The sequence below is a fragment of the Oryctolagus cuniculus genome, chromosome 15, assembly GCF_051225735.1.
Source record: "Oryctolagus cuniculus isolate XC-2025 breed Fujian yellow rabbit chromosome 15, ASM5122573v1, whole genome shotgun sequence".
Classification (NCBI taxonomy): Eukaryota; Metazoa; Chordata; class Mammalia; order Lagomorpha; family Leporidae; genus Oryctolagus; species Oryctolagus cuniculus.
Window position 1 is genome coordinate 80415540 of NC_142881.1, and position 20036 is coordinate 80435575.

The following is a 20036-nucleotide window of genomic DNA, read 5'->3' on the forward strand; positions in this document are numbered from 1 at the left end:
TAGGACATCACTTGGAGGTGCAACCCTTGTCTCATCAGTGTCCATTTTGAGATTAAAGACCACTTTCAATAGAAGGTTTGTGTCACTGCCTCATCTTGGTAGCTCTGAACACGCTGCAAGCTAGTGCTTTGAGTGAGCAGGTGAGCTGACCATGTGAAGGCAGAGAGCAATCCATGAGCCAGGTCCTGAAGAACCTCAGAGAAGCCACATCATAGGGCCTCTAAATGCCTTTTTCTGAGAGCTGGGGAAAGCGTTGGCTGCAGAGGAAAGTCCACTCGGCGTGAGAGATGCACCAGGGGAGAGAGACCTACGCCTTGTTCCAAAGGATGCATGCTTTCCCCTCGGGTTATCAAAGCATTGCACTTCCTTTACAGATCATGTGCAAGGTATATAAAATAACGGAAGAGCTTCTCAACTCACCAAACGTTCAGAATCTAGCAAGAACCACTATTTACAACTTTTAGGTATCTCCAATGAGTTTTTAAGTGAGATGAAGACATCAACTGGGAGATAAAACAGTTGAGATCTCTCTGTGCTTTTAGATTCATGTCCTGGGATTTGTTTAAAATTCCATCAGCAACATCTTCCTGTGTTGTTAAAGATTCTTTGTAAACGTCATTTTTGATGGGGCCATAGTTTTTCAATCATTTATCCCCATTGTAATTTCTTTAACTAATCCCACATTGCTGTCCTTTCTAGTTACTTTCTGAGGTTTCACTGTTAAGATCAATGTTGAAATACATCTCTGTTTATGAGTTTTGTGATTTCCTTTCAGTAAGTCCTCAGCAGTGAAGTTAGGGGAGCAGTGGTTCCAGACATGTTTGAGAATTACTCCCTGCTGCCAACTTGCCTTCCAGAACAGCTCTTCTCTGGAAAGGACATTTATGGGCATCTTCTCCAACATGTGGTCCTGGGTCCTGAGACAGAACCCATGCTCTGGGCCTTCCTCCTCAGGGAACTTCAAAGGGTGTCAGTTTACAGTTCCTGGCATCAGCCCCCTGGTTATTGCAGGCACTGAGGAGTGACCCAGTGATTGCCAGCTCTCTCTCTCTCTCTCTCTCTCTCTCTCTCTCTCTCACACACACACACACACACACACACTCACACAAGTAAGGTGTGTTCCCTGTGTCGTGTTGTACTGACTTGAGTTTCTTGCTCATGTCTGAAGCAATTCTAGTCCCACATTATGTACCAGGATTTCACAAGATTATAATGGAGCTCGACAATTCTGATCACCTGTTGGTGTCTTAGCCATTGTAGCATAGGAATGCAACACATTATTCGTGTGTGTGTGATGATGCCAGTATAGCTAAACCTACTGCACTGCCAGTTGTACAGCACAATTGTGTACAGTATATACAATTTTTAACATTCTATTTGAGAGAGGGGGAGCTATCTCCTCCTTTCTTTCATTCCTCAAATGTGTGCAACATCAAGGCTGGGCCGAGCCAAAGGAAAGAGCTGGGAACTCAGTCTGGCTCTCCCATGTAGGTGGCAGGGACCCAACCACTTGAGCCATCACCCGTTGCTTCTAAGGGTGCACATTTAAAAGAAGCTGGAATCAGGAGTAGAGATGGGACTTGAACCCAGACACTGTGATATGGGATGTGGGCATTCCCAGGGACATCCTCTTTTAAAGACTTGCTTTTATTCTCCAAGAGCATTTTTCAAATGATTCATTGCATTATACAGGCACTGCTTATTCCCCCTCCCTCCATCTTTTCCTTCCTTGGCTTACATTTTTACTTAGTTATTTATTCTTTTTATTTCTTCTGATTTTTAAGTTTTTTAATACACAGAGAATAGATTTCATGTGTTTCCTAGGTACAATTATAAGAAATCAAATGCAGTTTCAAGTGACATCTGATATGCTGTGCTAACCACCTGTCCCTACAGTGCATAATACTGATAATGAAAATTTGCGACCATGTTACTGATTTATGTACTATGTCATACACTGTTTTAAAGTGTACTCCTTTGACTTGCAAAGGAATCTTTAAAATAGCATGCTGTGTTGGGCTTGTTGCAGCTTCATACATCTTGTAGTTACCACGTCTCTTTACTGCATCAAAAGATCACTTTATGTGGTTGGCCTATCCCATCCACGTTCATGTGATTACCCTCTGTGATGACAGCAAAATGAAGAAATGCCTGATAATGCATTGCTCAGCGTATATCCCCATCATTAAGCAACACATGATTGTACTATATTCTGATGGAGATTGCCTTTGTCCTGTGTTTCTGTACAGAGCCCCAGTGACCATGCAAGGGGCAGATCTGTGATGCATTATTAATTAGGCCTATTCCCCTAAGCAGTGGTGGGAGTGGACTGTTGAGAAAGGGAGGAGGGCAGTATGTGGCAGAGCTGGTTAAGCCTCTGCCTGTAGTGCTGGCATCCCAGATGCGTGTTGGTCTGAGTTCCACATGCTCCACTTCTGATCCAGCTCCCTGCTAACACACCTAGAAAAGCAACAGAGGATGGCCCAAGTGCCTGGGCTGCTGTCCCCCACGTGGAAGATCTGGATGGGGTTACAGGCTCCCGGCTTCGACCTGGCCCAGCACCAGCTGTTGTGGTCATTTGGGGAGTGAGCTAGCAGGTGAAAAGTCACTCTCTCTCTCCCTCCCTCTCCTGTTTCCGCTCCCTCTCCTTCTCTCTCTGTAACTCTGTCTTTAGAATAAATAAACTACTGACTTTCCAGTGAATAAGACCCAAGTTGAGGATCCTACATCAATGAATATGTTTTCCATAAAACCAAGCATAGTGGAAGTTCTTGGGTTTTGGCTTCTAGATGACAGACACATCGGAGTTTCTAGATTGCATTTTATTTCACCTATAACCTGTTCTCAGAGACTGATTCAGCTCTAGCTCAGAAGGCTCGTGATGTGCTCCTCTGCTGCATCCTACCATTGTTCCCTGCTTCCTTCCAGAGTCAGGGCAGTCCTTCCCCAGGGGCAGGCTCACCTCTGGCGTTTGGCTGTTTGCTGTTCTATTGCCTGGGATGCTTCTTCTCCCCATACAGACAGAGTCCTTCAAAATGTTCTTGGAGCAGTGGAATGCAAGAAAAGTTAATGTTGGTGCATAGAGTTTTTGGAGCCCATGCATAATTTTACCATAAATAGGCACTTGCTCTGAAATTGTTGAATATTCCTTGTACTTGCACTTGAATGGCTCCTTTTCCCATTGTCATCAACTCTCTGCTCAAATACTTCTCTGTGAGAGAACCTTTCCCAGGTGATTACTTTAAAATAATGTCCAGTCTCTCTTGCACTGCTTTATTTTTCCTGTTGTTCCTACATTCTGACGTGGTGGGTATTTATTTGCTTATTAACCATGCCCTAGTCTGTGTGGTTCGCAGCTGTAACTCCAGCACCTGGATGAACTGGCATGTAGCAGATTCCCAGAAGACATATATGGAATTGGAGAATTTTAATGTGAATTTGTTTTATTTTTAGTTTCTTTGTTATGAAAGACTACTCGTATGCATGCATCCAAATTCATTATCAATTTAGAACACATTTTAGTAGGATCTATTATATGCATAGAACTGTTCCTTTTTTCCAAAGCTGCTTTGCCTATTTTGCCTATTTAGGTTCTTTGCATTTCTGTATGATTTTACAACAAACTGGCCATGTTTTCCAGAAAAAAGAAAAAAAAAGTTCTGCTAGATTTGGTTAGGGATTGTTTGAATCCTTTGATCATTTTTGGTAAAATGGCATCTGGACAATATTGAGTCTCCCAATCCATAAACATGGAGTGGCTCTTAGTTTATTCATGTCTTTCTTAGGTTCCTTTGGTCATGTTTTTAGTTTTCCATGTCAGTCCTCCAACTTCTGTGGATTCTGCAGTTGTGACTTGAATCAATTAAGGCCTGAAAATATTTGCCAAAACAAAATTGCACTGTATTGAACATGTCCAGTGTTTTTCCTTTATATTATTCCCTAAACAGCATGGTCCAAGAACTGTTTACATAGCATTTACATCGTATTGGGTAATATAAGATCTAGAAGTGACAAAGTATACAAGAGGACGTGCATACGTTGTATGCAAAGACTATGCCCTTGTACTGAAGGACTTCAGCAGCCACGGTTTTAGTATTCTCGGGAAGTCCTGGAAACAATGCCCCACAGTTACTAAAGGATGTCTGTATAGGAATGTATTTATTTTTCTCATATATTTTTTTCAGTGCTGTCGTGAACAGAATCGTTTTCTTAATTTCACACTTGGATTATTCATTGTTCACATATGTAGTTAACCTTGATTTTTATATACTGATTTGGAACTCAGAGACCTTGCTGATCTCTATTTTTAGTTCTGGTCACTTTGTGTTTCTTAAAACATTCCATATATGAGATTGTACATGCAAATAAAGACAGCCTTACATCTGTTTTCCACTGTGAATAGAGCTTATTTCAGTGTGATAGTACTGGATATAATTTCTAGAACAATGTAGAATGAGAGTGGCAAGAGCTGAAATCTATGCATTGCTGTGGATCCTAGGGAGACCACATTCAGTCTCCCATCCTTGAGTATGATATGGGGAGTAGGGTTTCCATAGAAGCCACTTGTCATGTTGAAGACATTGGAAACTATTTTTAACTGCATGACAGTGAAAGCATACATAGAGATTAGTGGGATACTAAGCCTAATATTTAACATAATTGATCTGTCATTGCTCATACCACCACTCTACCATCACAAAGGTTTCAACTTAGTGATACCCAGTGTTTCTGCCACTGGCATTTTGGATGGGTATTCTTTGTTTGTGACTGTCCTGTGCTTTGTAGGGAGTTTAGCACCACCCTGGTATTCTAAAGACTAAATGTTGATGGTGCACACCTATTAAAGTTGTGGTAGTTGTTCTAGCTGGGATCCAGTGCCAGTGGATTTTCTTAGTTACCTTTTCCTCTGAAAATGTGCGTATTTTATAGTTACTCTTAAAGTGGTAGGATTCTGTGTTGATATTATTTTTCTCTCATAAATTTAAAAATGTGTTGACACTGTCTTCTGAACTCCATCGTGGTCATCAAATCAGTATTCTCCATATGTACTGTGTTATTTTTCTCTGAATGTCTTTAAAATTTTCCCTTTTTTTGTTTCAGCATGTTAGCTGGTATTCCTAGGAGTCTGTGTGTGTGTGTGTGTGTGTGTGTGTGTGTGAGAGAGAGAGAGAGAGAGAGAGAAGGGAGAGAGAGGGGGAGAGTTTAAATTGTATTGGTTTAAATGTGCTTATTAATTCTGTAAATGCATGATGTCATTCCCCACAGAAGTGGAATGAAGTCTCCATCTGAAAACAAAAACAAAACTAGTGCATGTATGAAGTCTGATAATGCCAAACACACACCAGTGGAGTTTGAATTTATTACTCATCTAATGCAACTCTCTGGAGAGAGTAGGGCAGGTTTCCCAAGCAGATATGAAATGACGTGAAAGAGCAAGGCAAGGGATTGGCTTGGGTATTTTACTGTGTGGAGGGATTAAGGCCAGGATGAATGATCCTGCATGGATTGAACACTCCCTGGTGCAAAAAGAGAGCACACCTGGACTTTCCTGTTTGCTCATCCAGATGTAGGACACAGAAGAAAGATGACTTAAAAATAGGTATCAATCACACATCACAGATGGAATTAAACAATTCATTAGATGTCAGTAAAACTTGAAACATTTAGAAAACTTCATCTCCAACATTTTTTTTATTCTGAACTTCCCTTCCCTGTTCTCTCTCTTCTCTCTCTCCTGTGTGTGTGTGTGTACACTTCTGCCTCCACCTCTCCCTCCTGTAAATCTCCCCCCATCCCTGATATTTGATAGCTGCAATTACCCTGTCTTCAGGGTCACTTAGTCCTCCTCATCTCTATTCTGATGTAAACACACAGTGTGTCCCTAATGGTAGATACTGCATTTTTATTGTAGAATGCCCTCTCAGATTCTTTGTGTAGTTTCCATTTTCTGATTACATTTCATAACTTTTACTTGTATGAGCACATTTTCCTTTATCTATGAAATATAACTATCATAGCTAATTGGGTACCTCTGTTTACTAATTTCAGTATCGAAATCATCTTGGGATCTGAAAGTTTCAGCTGATTGTTTTGTCTCTTGAGAATAGGTCACTGTTCACTGGTCTTTGTTGCATTTTGTTTTCACGGTATCCTGTACTAATATGGAGATGCTGGATTTTAGATTTTCCCCTGAGGAATATTAACTAGGTTGTACCTCAGTTGATAACTGTGTTTCTTTGTTTGTTGACTCCAATAAGAGTTCAGTTCCTTTCTTTCTTCTTTTTTTGTTTGAGAGGTAGAGTTACAGACAGTGAGAGAGACAGAGAGAAAGGTCTTCCTTCCGTTGTTTCACCCCCAAAATGGCCGCAACGGCCAGTGCTGCGCCAATCTGAAGCCAGGATCCAGGTGCTTTTTCCTGGTCTCCCATGTGGGTGCAAGGACTCAAGCACTTGGACCATCCTCCACTGACCTCCCGGGCCACAGCAGAGAGCTGGACTGAAAGAAGAGCAACCGGGACTAGAACCTGGCACCCCCGGCATATGGGATGCTGGCACTGCAGGCCGAGGATTAACCAAGTGAGCCACGGTGCCAGCCCCAACAGTTCAGTTTCTAAAACTTTCTATCGCTATGGCTTTGAGTCTGTTCTCTACCTCTGGGGTTGAGAGTTTGGTTCATGCAACATTTAAACTGCTTCTTTTTAGCTTTTTGTTTGAAAAAGTGCTCCCTCTTCTGGCTTTCTTTTTGGTGGAGGGAGAGGGTAGGTTTTCCTAATCAAGTCGTAGTGGCTGTGGTTACTCCAATCTGTCCTGGGCTTTGTAGGACAGAAACATCCTCTTAACTGTTAAGAGTTTTAGCTGCCCACACAACTTTGCCCTTCCCTCTGGTTGTATTATTTTGTTTCCCAAATTTTGAAGTCCCTTCCAGATACGGCGCATTTCTCTTCATTCTCCGGTGCCTTTGTGTGATTTTGTTTCTGTGTTTTTCCTATTAAGCTTCAAGGAAGGCAGACTTGTTATCTGCAGGCTGCGTGACTCCAGCAGTAGCTTATATGGCCATCACAGAATCAGTAAAATTACCTCTTGCCACCATTTTTGTTATATGGTCAGTGTTTTTCTCAAAGATTTTAAGGAATTCTTCATGTATTTTGGATATGTCTGTTTGTTCACTAGAGGAGGGTGCTTTGAAAAGTTCATGGAAAATGGCGTTAAAAATTAAATATAGGGGTGGGTATTTCTAGCACCTAAGAGAGCCACATCCCATGTCAGAGTGCCTGGGCTTGAGTCCTGGCTCCTGATTCCAGCTTCCCGCTGAGGCAGATCCTAGGAGGCAGCAGGCGACAGTTGAAGCAGTTGGGTCCCTGCCACACACACGTGAGATCTGGGTTGAATTCCTGGCTCCCAGCTTGGGCATGATGGGAGCTCACTATGTGTGCGTCTCTCTTCTCTCTCTCTCTCTCTCTCTCTCTGCCACGCAAATGATTTTTTTTTTTTAAAAAGGCAAGTTATTTTCACACAAATGGTTTATGGAAAATGAATTATATAAAAAACGAGGCATGGATTTCAAAATAAATTTATCTTTTAATTCCAAAATACATTTCAAAACCGAAATATATTTATCTTTTAATTCCATTTTCTATAAACTTTTTGTGGTTACTGTGTTTGTTGTGTGATATTTCCTTACACTCTGAGGCTTCTACCTATTACTCTTTACTCTGTCCAAAGCTTATTGATTTATGTTGTGTCTTAAAAATACTTTTGCTTCTTTCATGTCTTGAAGATGTTTCCCTGTTTTCTAGTTGTTATATTAATAACAGGCCTTTTGAGGCTTAGTTGGCATATGAGAAAATGTCCCTGTTGATAGGGCAGCATTTGACCAGGTTCGACATGTGTGCACCTGTGAAACCAACTACCCCAGTCACGGTCTTGAACATGTCAGCACCTCCGGGGGCTTCCTGAGTTCCTCGTTAACCTTCCCAGACACACTCAACTACTTACACCATCTGTCACCATTTATCTCTAGCACTGATCTATTTTCTGTCACTGTTAGCTTATGCATTTAGCATTTGTTACATGTCCTGTAAATGGAATAATACAGTAGGTGGAGATTTTCTGGAGGGTAGGGATGTTTTGGGCTCCATCCCTGCAGCATAATTATTTTGGATTTATCTAAGCTTTATAACTGTTTCGGTAATTCATTGTATTGCATGTATTTTCTTACATGGTATTCCATTACATGGATATCTATATACTTCTTATCTTTTAGCTTATGAGTGGACATTTGGATTGTTCCTATTTTCTGGCTATTTCAAGCCAAGCTTCTATGAATGCTTTCATTAATAAAGCATATGTTTCCAATACTGTTAGGGGAAGATTTGGCCTAGTGGATCAGATACCTATATGCCATGTCAGAATGACTGGGTCCTGAATCCAGTTTCCTACTAACGCACACTCTGGGTGGGAGCAAGTTGTGGCTCATGTAATGCTAGATCATGTGGCAAATGTATATGAATATGTAACTTTTTAAGAAACTGCCAATGTTTCTTCCACTTATTTTGGACTTTAGTTTCTCTTCTTTTTTAAAAGCATGTATTTATTTGTTTATTTTTATTTATTTTGAAATCAGTTACAGAGAGAGAGGTAGAGACAGAGAGAGAGAGATCTTCCATTTGCTGGTTCACTCCCCAGATGGCTACAATGGCCCACATTGGGCCAGGCAGAAGCCAGGAGCCAGGAGCCTCATCTGGATCTCTCATATGGGTGGCAAGAGCCCAAACACTTGGTCCATCTTCCACTGCTTTTCCCAGGCCATAAACAGGGAGCTGGATTGGAAGTGGATCAGCTAGGTCATATATGCTCATATAGGATGCTGGCATTGCCAGTGGTGGCTTTACTCACTCTACCACAACCCCAGCCCCTTCTTATTCTAGTTTCCAAAAGTAGAAATTGAAGTCATTGGTTTGAGCTCTTTCAAAGATTTATTTATTTATTTATTTATTTTTGAAAGAGTTACACAGAGAGAGAAGGAGAGACAGAGAGAGAGAGAGTTCTTCCACCTGCTGGTTCACTCCCCAATTGGCTGCAATGGCTGTGGCTGTGCTGATCTGAAGTCAGGAGCCAGGAGCTTCTACAGGTCTCCCATGTGGGTGTAGGGAACCAAGGCCTTGGGCTGTCTTCCACTGCTTTCCCAGGCCATTAGCAGAGAGCTGGATTGGAATTGGAAAAGCCGGGACTCGAACCGGTGCTCATATGGGATGCTGGCACTGCAGGCGGCAGCTTTACCTGCTACGCCACAATGCCAGTCCCTCTTTCTTCATTTCTAATGTAAATGTTTAGTGCTACAATTTTCCCTGTAAGCACTGTAAGCATTGGCAATATCCTATCCTTTCTTTCTTTTTTTTTTTTTTAAAGATTTATCTGGAAGAGTTACAGAAAGAGAGAGAGAGAGAGAAAGAAAGAGATCTTCCATCCACTGGTTCACTCCCCAGATGGCTGCAACAGCCAGGGCTAGGTCAAGCTGAAGCCAGGAGCCAGAAGCTTCATCTGGGTCTCCCACAGGTTGCAGGGGCCTAGCTTGAACTTTAACTGGCACCTATATGGGATGCTGGCACTGCAGGCAGAGGCCTGACCCACTATACCATGACAGTAGCTCCTGCAATGCCCCATACATTCTGACTTATCAAATTCTCATCTCATTAAGTTTGGAGTGATCTCTAATTTCCCTTTGAATTTCCATTCCACCCATTCACTACTTAGAGGGAAATTAGACCTTCATTTTCAGCTATGTGGGGATTTTATTTTTTATTATTGTTTTCAAATATAATTTTGTTGTGTTCAGAGAACACATTTTGCATGACTTTGGTCATTTTAATTGTCTTAAGACTAGTTTTGTGGCCAAGATTGTGTCCCATCTTGGTAAAGGTTCCATGTGCCTGGAAACAAATCACGCATTGCTGTTGCGGGCTGGAGTGTCAGACAGATGCACCTAGGACAGACTCTTGGTGTGGCTGCCCTGGTCTTCCACACTCAGTTTCTTCCAGCTGTTTCATCCATTGTCAACAGAAGGGTACGGAGGCTCTGACTACACTTGTGGGTTTGTCTGTCTTTACATTTACATTGGCTTTTGTGCTTCACATCTTTTGGATCACTTTTATTAGGTGTGTAAGTATTTAGCTTTATATATATATATATATACACACACACACACACACACACATATATATACTCATATATATACATATATATATATATACTTATATATACTTGATGAATTGACCCCTGAAACATATTGAAGTTTATTTATCTCTGATAAAATTCTTTTCTGTGAAATCTACCCAATATTAATATAGCTGGCTTCCTTTTATTTCTTCTATTTAGCATGGCATATTTTTTTGACCCTTTACTTTTGACCTATTTGGGTCAGTATTTTTAAAGTTCTTTTGTAGTCAGCTTATATGTTGATCTTGCTTTTTCCAATCTTGTATGTGCTGCTTTCTGTTTGTGTGGGAAAGCTGCAGGTTTAGACCATTAATATCAAATGTGTTTATTGATATGTTTCAGTGTAAATTTGCCATACCATTCATTTTCAAATGTCCCATCTGATTTTTCCCCTACTCGGTTTCCTCTTTCTCCTTGTTTTGGATAAAAGGCACATTTATTATTATTATTTATTTATTTGATAGAGTTAGGCAGTGAGAGAGAGAGACAGAGGGAAAGGTCTTCCTTCCGTTGGTTTACCCCTCAAATGGCCGCTACGGCCAGAGCTATGCCGATCCGAAACCAGGAGCCAGGTGCTTCTTCCTGGTCTCCCATGCGGGTGCAGGAGCCCAAGCACTTGGGCCATCCTCCACTGCCCTCCTTGGCCACAGCAGAGAGCTGGACTGGAAGAGGAGCAACCAGGACTAGAACCTGGTGCCCGTAGGGTATGCCGGCACCACAGGCATGCACGTTAGCCAACTGCTAGAATCAGAAGCAGCCAGGCTTGTAAGTGCTGCACCAAATGCCTGCCCCTTCTTCTCTTCTTCTGTCACTATGTACACACAAGCCAGCCTAAAATAGTACCTTTGCAGTCTGGCCCTTATTGTGTATTCTCCAAAGTGGCTTCCCCAGTTAAGAGGAAAATAAGTTTAGCATCTCTGTTAAATAATCATATTTTCTGTTGATTTTTTGTGGTCTTCAATGTGCTTTAAAATCTCTAGGAAACGAATATAAAAGTGCACTAGTTTTCCTCAGCCTTTTGATCATGGGTTTCTTCAATCTGGTACCTTCTTCAGAGAATAAGGTTCCTTGCTGGAAGAACTTTTCTACAACCATACAAAGATGGGGTTTAGGACCTGGATGGACTCAAAAGCGGAGACAGAGAAAGGCCACTGAATTTGTCTGCATGCGTTTTGGAAACGTTAACTGTAGGATTAATCACAAGTCAAGCAAAAAGCATACACATGCAATAAAGTATACAAGACAGTATGTAAATACATGTACACCATTTAAGCCATAAGTCTCACGACGTCCCACAGTAGTACAAAACAAAATTGTTTTAATGAGACTCGTGTCTCATGTGTGGCATGTGTGATGGATTACAAAGGGAATGGCTATTGGAAGATTTAGGAGGAAAAAGAGTCACTCTGTTTTGCGCGACACCCAAATGCCATGACAGATGTAACAAACCATTGCAAGGCTGACTTTTTATTTTTAAATTGGTGAGACTTAGGATTCATGTTTGCAGCAGCCCAACTAGATGCAGCTGGGTAAAAGTTTTGACAAATGGAATTTAGCCCAACTGGGAAGTTACTAGAAAGGAACTCAGAGTGAGGGAAGGATTTCTGTAATCTTCAAATACTGAAGCCAGGAGGTTTGACGAACGGTTGGAGATAATGCAACACAGGAAGACAAAACAGGCCATCCACCTAGGGGCCTTTTTTTTTCCAGGATAGAATACTATTAGATTCTGTATTGGTTTTTTTCTTTAATTCATTTTGAAATCATTTCAGACTTAACAGAAGAGCTGCAAATGTTCTCTCTGCATAACTTTCACTTCCCTTCTCCTAATGCTGCTATTTCATCCACCTGTGGTGCCCTGATCCAAACCATTAAGTCAGTGTGGGCCCAGTATTCGTAACTCAGCCACAGCCTTCACTCGGGTCCCAGCAGTGTTCCCACTGAGGTCCTGCTGCTTTTTCTCTCTCTCTCATGTTGGTTCTCCCAGTTTTTGTTTGTGCGGTTTGGACCTCTGTTAGGTGCACATACCTTTAGGGTTCATACGTCTTCTTAGAGAATTAAGGTTTTTTTATACCTTTAACTAATGTTCATCTCTGTCCTTGATAATATCCCTTGATTTTAAATAAGCTTTCCTTGAATCCCCGTAGATACTCTAGCTTGCTTTTGGTTCCTGTTGCCATGGTGCATATTTTTTCATCCTTTTACTTCTAACTTTTTTTGTGTGGCAACTTAAACTAGACTTTGTACAGATAGCAGTACTTGGGTTTTTCCTTATATTCAACTTCACAATCTCTTCTTTTAAGTAACTCACATATCCTAATCACCGTCAATGTGATTACCGGTGTGGTTGGCTTCATATCTATTCTCCTGCTGCTGTTTTAGCCATTTGTTCTTTTTCCTTTTTCCTCTTTTTTGAACTTCTCTTGGGTTGTTTGAGGATTTCATGTCCTCTGTTGACTTACTACTTATACCACTTAAGGTATATTGAGAGTTACTCAAATATTTAAAATGTATATTTTTAATGCATCTAAGTCTACCTTAAAATAACATATCCACTGCACTCTAGAGCAGGGGTCTTAGGTATTCCCAATACCCCACCACCCGTTGTGGTATTGTTTTCATATATTTTACTTTTTTACATACTACAAACACATTTATGGCCAGCATCATGGCTCGCTAGGCTAATCCTCCGCCTGCGGCGCCAGCACACTGGGTTCTAGTCCCAGTCGGGGCGCCGGATTCTGTCCCCGTCGCTCCTCTTCCTGTCCAGCTCTCTGCTGTGGCCCAGGAGTGCAGAGGAGGATGGCCCAAGTGCTTGGGCCATTGTGGGGGGGAGGTAAACCAACGGAAAAGGAAGACCTTTCTCTCTGTCTCTCTCACTGTCCACTCTGCCTGTCAAAAAAAAAAAAAAAAAACACATTTACATTAATACTGCTTCTACCTTTGAATGTCAGATATCTTTGATGTTTTAAAATTAATTAAAATGATTAAATAAAAGTAAAGTAAAAATATACATAAATTAAGATGACAGTAAGTAAAAGAAAAGCAATTAAAGTTAAGTGAATTAAAGTTTTAAATTGAAAATAAGTAGAAAATATTTTACAGATATTCATTCCATGTCCAATGATTTTTCATTTTTTCTATCCCTGAATTTCCCAGTGATATTTCCTTTTGTCTCAAAAACTTCTGTGAATACCTTTTGTTGATTAGACCTGTTAACAATGCTTTGTCTTGAGTTTATTTGTGTGGAATCCTTTTTGTTTTCGTCAGTTGAAAATGTTTTCTTAGTTTCTCTATGCTAAGATTTGTGGTGTACAGAAGCCACCAACATGGTGAGGAAGCAGGGTAATCTTGACCCCAAAGTGTCTGTGTCCTTGGTGGACGTCCATTTAACCCCACTTCTAATCCCAGGCACTTAGTGTTCCATCCTCTGTCTCAGTGACTCTATCTTTCTGAGATCACTAGAGAGACTCATACGTGATTCAGTCTTGTGTCTGATTTAGTCCACTCAGCCTAGTATCTTGAGATTAATACATGTTGGATATCAGTGGCTTGTTCCTTTTACTTGTTGAATAGCCTTCTGTTGTATCAGATGTACCCTAACTTCTTTTTAATCCATGGAAGAGCATTTGCATTATTTAGGAATTATAAATAGAACTACTACAACTGTCCATGAACTGATTTTTTTTGTACAAACATGAGTTTGTGTTTTTCTAGAACACATGTTCTCAAAGAAAGGGATAATCCCAAGGTGGAAAATTGGTTTTAGGAGGCAAAAAATATCATACTCCTCCTATATATAAAGTGCCTTGTATAGGTACATAAACTGATGCACAGTCCATCTGTAGTATTAAATTTCATGGGGGAATAATCACCAAAGCTCTGTAAAGAGACACATGAATGTTGTTTTTAAAAAATGTTTAGAAACTATCATAGAGTTGGTACCTAGAAGGGGAGCTGTGGGAACAAACTGTGTGTGTTTATCCTTGTAAATACTGTCCAACTCTTTTCAAAGGGCCGGTAACATTTTGCATTCACCTGCTCATCAGCAATGTGTGATACTGGCAGTTGCTCCACATCCTTGTTAGCTCTTGCCATCGCCAGTAATTTTTTTTCCTAAAGACATTTTTAAATTTGCTATTCAGAGATAATGCTGAATTTATTGTGTATTCTTATAAGTATATTCTTATATAACATTAATATAAATTATGCAGATTTTTAAAAAGATGGGATCACATTATCCTGAGTGTTTCCAGATTCTTCTTTTTCTTATTTCAAGATAGAACAGTAGACATCTTTTTTAAAGACATTTTTATACGTCTATATTGTTTTATTTTGCATTTACCTAATGGCTAATATCAGTGAACATGTTTTGTGTATTTATTTAGCATCTTTATATCATCTTTATTGGAGTGTCTGGTCAAGTCTTTTGTGCACTCTAAAAATATTTTTCAGAGCAAATTTATGTTTACAGAAATATCATACGGAAGGTACAAGGTTCCCATTTACTGCCCTTCCTTCCCTCCAGTTCCCCTGTGATTAACATTTTGCATTTGTGTAGAACGTGTGTTACAACAGTGGGTAGATGTCAACACATTTTTATGACCGAAAGCCCATAGTTTAAATTAGAGTTTTCCCTTTGTATAGTTTTGAGTTATGACAAATACATAACGTATGGTAAGCACTGCTGCTATAGCACACAGCATCTCACTGCCTTAGCCATGCCCTGTGGAGCCCCCTCACCCCACCCTGAAACCATGGGAAAGACTGATCTTTACAATAGCAGTCTTTTCATTAATGGAGCAACAGTAAGGCTAACAGATAATGTCCCAGCATAAATAATGGAAAAGAGGATAATGCAGAATCATCAGTTGAAAGTGTAGAGAGAAAATAAAAACCAGTTAATTTGGAATTCTAGGAGGGTGGAGTAAGGTGGTGGCTGAATAAGATGCTTGAGCAAGAATCTCCTTGCAGAGACAGCAATTTGGACAGCTATTCATGTACCCAGGCCCCTCCAAAGAGCTTGGAAAGCCAGGCCGGTGCCTATGGATGGAGTCTGTTGGCTTGCCCTGATATCAGGTGAAGACCCGTGTTCCAGTGGGATGCAGTCATTTCTGGATTGTCATGGCTCTGGCCATTGTGGTAATTGGGGGGTGAAACAACAGATGGAAGACCTCTCTTTTTCTCTCTTCTCTCTGCCTCTCCTTCTCTCTGTATAACTCTGCCTTTTTGTTGTTGTTGTTGTTGTTGTTGTTGTTTTGGACAAGTAGAGTGGACAGTGAGAGAGAGAGAGAGACACAGAGAAAGGTCTTCCTTTGCCGTTGGCTCACCCTCCAATGGCCGCTGCAGCCGGCGCACCACGCTGATCCGAAGCCAGGAGCCAGTTGCTTCTCCTGGTCTCCCATGAGGATGCAGGGCCCAAAGACTTGGGCCATCCTCGACTGCACTCCTGGGCCACAGCAGAGAGCTGGACTAGAAGAGGGGCAATGCGCCCCGACCAGGACTAGAACCCGGTGTGCCGGCACCGTAGGCAGAGGATTAGCCAAGTGAGCCGTGGCACCGGCCTCCTCCTCTGTGTTAAATAATAGTTCAACCAATAGTATTAAGTAGAAAAAGAAACTAGTAAAAAAAATAATAAACGGTTTCTCAACAGTCAAGACAAGGGCTGTTCAAGTCACTGCTTCTCATAGTGTAAATGTAACTTCTACAGGTTTTCTTTTAGGTGGTCTGTTGTCACAGATCAGGGGGAACATGTGATTTTTGTCCCTTAGGTACTGGCTTATTTCACTAAGTATGATGTTTTCTAGATTCATCCATTTTGTTGCAAATGACTGGATTTTATCTTTTTTTATTGATGTGTAGTATTTCATAGAGTCCATATCCCATGATTTCTTTAACCAGTATTCATTGATGGGCATTTAGGTTGATTCCGTGTCTTAGCTATTGTGAATTGAGCTGCAAAATACATGGAGATGCAGATAGCTCTTTTATTTGCTGATTTCATTTCCCTTGGATCAATTCCAAGGAGTAGCATGGCTGGGTCGTATGGTAGGACTACGTTCAGGGTTCTGAGGTACCTCCAGACTGTCTTCCATAGTGGCTTTATCAGTTTGCATTCCCACCAACAGTGTATTAGGGTACCTTTTTCCCCACATCCTCTCCAGCATTTGTTGTTTGTTGATTTCTGTATGAAAGCCATTTTAACTGGGGTGAGGTGAAACCTCATTGTGGTTTTGATTTGCATTTCCCTGACGGCTAGTGATCCTGAACGTTTTTTCATGTGTCTGTTGGCCATTTGGATATCCTCTTTTGAAAAACGTCTGTTTAAGTCCTTGGCCTGTCTCTTTAACTGGGTTGTTTAGTTGTTGTGGAGTTTCTTGATCTCTTTGTAGATTCTGGTTATCAATCCTTTATCAGTTGTATAGTTTGCAAATAATTTTTCCCACTCTGTCAATCGCCTCTTCATTTTCCTGGCTGTTTCTTTTGCAGTACAGAAACTTCTCGATTTGAAGTAATCCCATTTGTTAATTTTGGCTTTGACTGCCTGTACCTCTGGGGTCTTTTCCAAGAACTCTTTGCCTATGCCAATGTTTTGCAGGGTTTCTCCAGTGTTCTCTAATAATTTGATGGTGTCAGGTCATAGATTTAGATCTTTAATCCATGTTGAGTGGATTTTTGAGTAAGGTGTAAGGTAGGGGTTTTGCTTCATACCTCTGCATGTGGAAATCCAGTTTTCCCAGCACCATTTGTTGAAGAGACTGTCCTTTCTCCAGGGATTGATTTAGCTTCTTGATCAAATGTAAGTTGGTTGTAGATGTTTGGATTGATTTCTGGTGTTTCTGTTTTGTTCCATTGGTCTGTGTATCTGTCTTTGTACTTTCTATCAGGCTGTTTTGATTATAACTACTCCAGTATGTCTTGAAATCTGGTATTGTGATACCCCGGCTTTATCTATTTGAGGTCTCCCGTGCTGCCATATGAATTTCAGCATCATTTTTTTTTATTTGACAGATAGAGTTGGACAGTGAGAGAGAGAGAGACAGAGAGAAAGGTCTTCCTTCTGTCGGTTCACTCCCCAGATGGTCGCTACAGCCGGAGCTACGCCAATCCGAAGCCAGGAGCCAAGTGCTTCCTCCTGGTCTCCGATATTGGTGCAGGGGGCCAAGCACTTGGGCCATCTTTCACTGCCTTCCCGGGCCACAACAGAGAGCTGGACTGGAAGAGGAGCAACCAGGACTAGAACCTGGCACCCAAATGGGATGCCAGCGCTGCAGGTGGAGGATTAATCAAGTGAGCCATAGGGCTGGCCCCTCAGCACCATTTTTTCTAGATCTGAGAAGAATATATTTGGTATTTTGATTGGTTTTGCATTGAATCTGTAAATTGTTTTTGGAAGAATGGACATTTTGATGATATTGATTCTGCCAATCCATGAACATGGAAGATTTTTCCCATTTTTTTGGATCTTCTTCTATTTCTTTCTTTAATGTTTTGTAATTCTCATCATAGAGATCTTTGACATCCTTGGTTAAATTTATTTGAAGATATTTGATTTTTTTTTGTAGCTATTATCAATGGGACTGATCCTAGAAGATCTTTCTCAGCTGTGGCATTGTCTCACACACCATTAACACATGGTTATGCAAGGGCAGATTGCATGTTTTAAATTAATTTTCTCTTACAATAACTCAGAAGACTGGAGGGCCCAGTGCTGTGGCGTAGTGGGTGAAACTGCCACCTGCAGTGCCGGCATCCCATATATCCTCAGTCGAAGTGACCCCAGGTTAGGCACACACTGCCCAGAAGCGTAACACCGCTTCTCGGTTCCTCCTTTTACTTTTGGTTCGCCCGGCAAATTCACATGAGGGACTGATCATCTCAGAATTCAGAACCAAGTCATCTTCCCTCACTTGAGAGAGGTGACTCTCCAGAGACACCGTGTGGGCATACGGCCTTGACCTAATGAATCAAGGACGTCCCCCACTAAGCAGAGGACATACTTACAATCTGATACACCACTGTCCGTCTAACGTAGGGACTCCCTGCATAATGCCATCAGCCACTGAGGTGCTATGAATTTGTTTTGTTATGGCAGAAGTGCTGTGAGTGTCTTTCCTTTGGCTAGAATTGGCATGGCATGCCAGTCTTCAGTGCTCAAACATGGGAAAGATACCCCCCTCTCAGAAGCCCACACAGATTACCAAACATAATGAATCTGTGAGTGATAAGAGCCTGTCACTCCAGGCCTCTGCCTCACAGGCAACAGTTGACTTAGGGAGAGAGAGCCCTGACAGTGAAAATGACATGACAATAGACAATGCAGCAATGCCTAGTCAGCCACCTCCCAAATACCTGTGGGATGAACTTAGACGACCTCAAGATGATAACCCATGCGAGGTCATTCCATCCACACCCAGTGAGGATTCCCACGTTTGTGGCAGTCCCCAGGCACCCCAGGCCCTCAGGGCAGCCGCTAGACCGCATCCCACCTGCATGTTTGCCGTTAATGTAGGAGCGGATGCAGAATTCAGGCCCTGGGTTCCAATGCCTGTAAAAAGGCTTCTGCTAACCAAGGGCTGAGGATATGCTTGTGTCTTTCCGGAGAATGCGGGACAGCCCATTTGGGTACCAGCCAGAAACATCAAGCCTGCAACTGACAGTCAACCAGAACCAGCTGAACAAGACTGAGAGTCCGCTTTATTAGTGGACACACCTATACCAATTGTCAAGCTGCTGCCCTGTCATCCTACCCTGAGGGACTGCCCATAGCCACTTCCACTACTGCTTTATACCCCACTTAGCTCTGGTCAGTCATTCAAACAGCCAATAGCCTGTGTGCAGTCATGCTATTCCTGATTACCATTGTTCCTTATTCTTACCCCCATCTGAGCAAGCACTCCTGTGGTCTCCTGTTTTGAGCGCTGGTTAGTCAATGACGGGTAAGATCCCCTGGGGGACAACCTAAGTCAGGCACAGCTGCATACGGAGACCACATGGAAACGGGGTCAACAATGGTATGGCCAAAAATCATGCCTCCCATTGCTCAAAAATAAACGAAACGGGGGAAATGTGGTGGAATGAGAAGGCCATGCCAAGGTGGCCACTGGCAAGCGAGCATCAGTTACTCAGGAATGGCTTTGAAACCCACCTGGCAAAGGAGCCTGCCTGGCAATAGGCAGTGATTGGTTAGGGCATAAACCACCCCTTGACTGGATTGATTGGCTGCCTTGGCTATATAAGCTGCTGTGCCAAGTGAAATAAACGAGTGTGCAAGCTGCTCTCCTCTGGCCTGCTTTCACCCGACTCCCAGGGTCTATGTGGTGACTCCGCGCCTCTTGCCCCCACCACACTTCTCCTCTCAGAACAAATCTACCTCAACATGCATGCACACACCCACGTACACGTCATGTTCCTCCTCTGTGCATCTCTTAAGAAATGGCTCAGCTTGAGCAAAGTTGACAGGAGTGGAAGGTGGAGCTCAGCACCACCAAAGGTAGCAGTCAAGGACAATGCCTCATTTTACAGAGATTCTTACTTTTTTTTTTTTTTTTTTTTTTTTTTTTTTTTGCCCCTCATGGACCCTTTTGAAAGTCTGGTGAATTTCATGGAGCTCTTCTCACAGTAAATTTTTATTTTTTTAATAAAATTTATTTGTTCAAAAGACAGAGAACCTATTGTTTCACTGAACAAATATCCACAAAACCAGTGCTGGGCTAGACTGAAGCCAGGAGCTAGGAACCCAACCCAGATCTCCCACATGGGTGTCAGGGACCCAAGTCCTTGAGCTACCACTACTGCCTCCCAGGGTCTGAAATGGCAGGA

The 20036-nt window shown here is 41.8% G+C and overlaps 1 protein-coding gene across 7 annotated transcripts in view; it reads left to right on the forward strand.

The window, feature by feature from the left end:
• LOC149122095 (uncharacterized) overlaps positions 1-20036 on the forward strand; it is a 74313-nt gene that overhangs the window by 47408 nt on the left and 6869 nt on the right. The window contains exon 8 of one of the 7 annotated variants that reach the window (XR_016221051.1): positions 4-19645. The exons of the other annotated variants lie outside the window; for them this stretch is intronic. The gene's annotated coding sequence lies outside the window, so the exon portion shown is untranslated. Of the gene's footprint in view, positions 1-3; positions 19646-20036 lie in introns of those variants that run through there. 7 annotated transcript variants of the gene reach the window in all.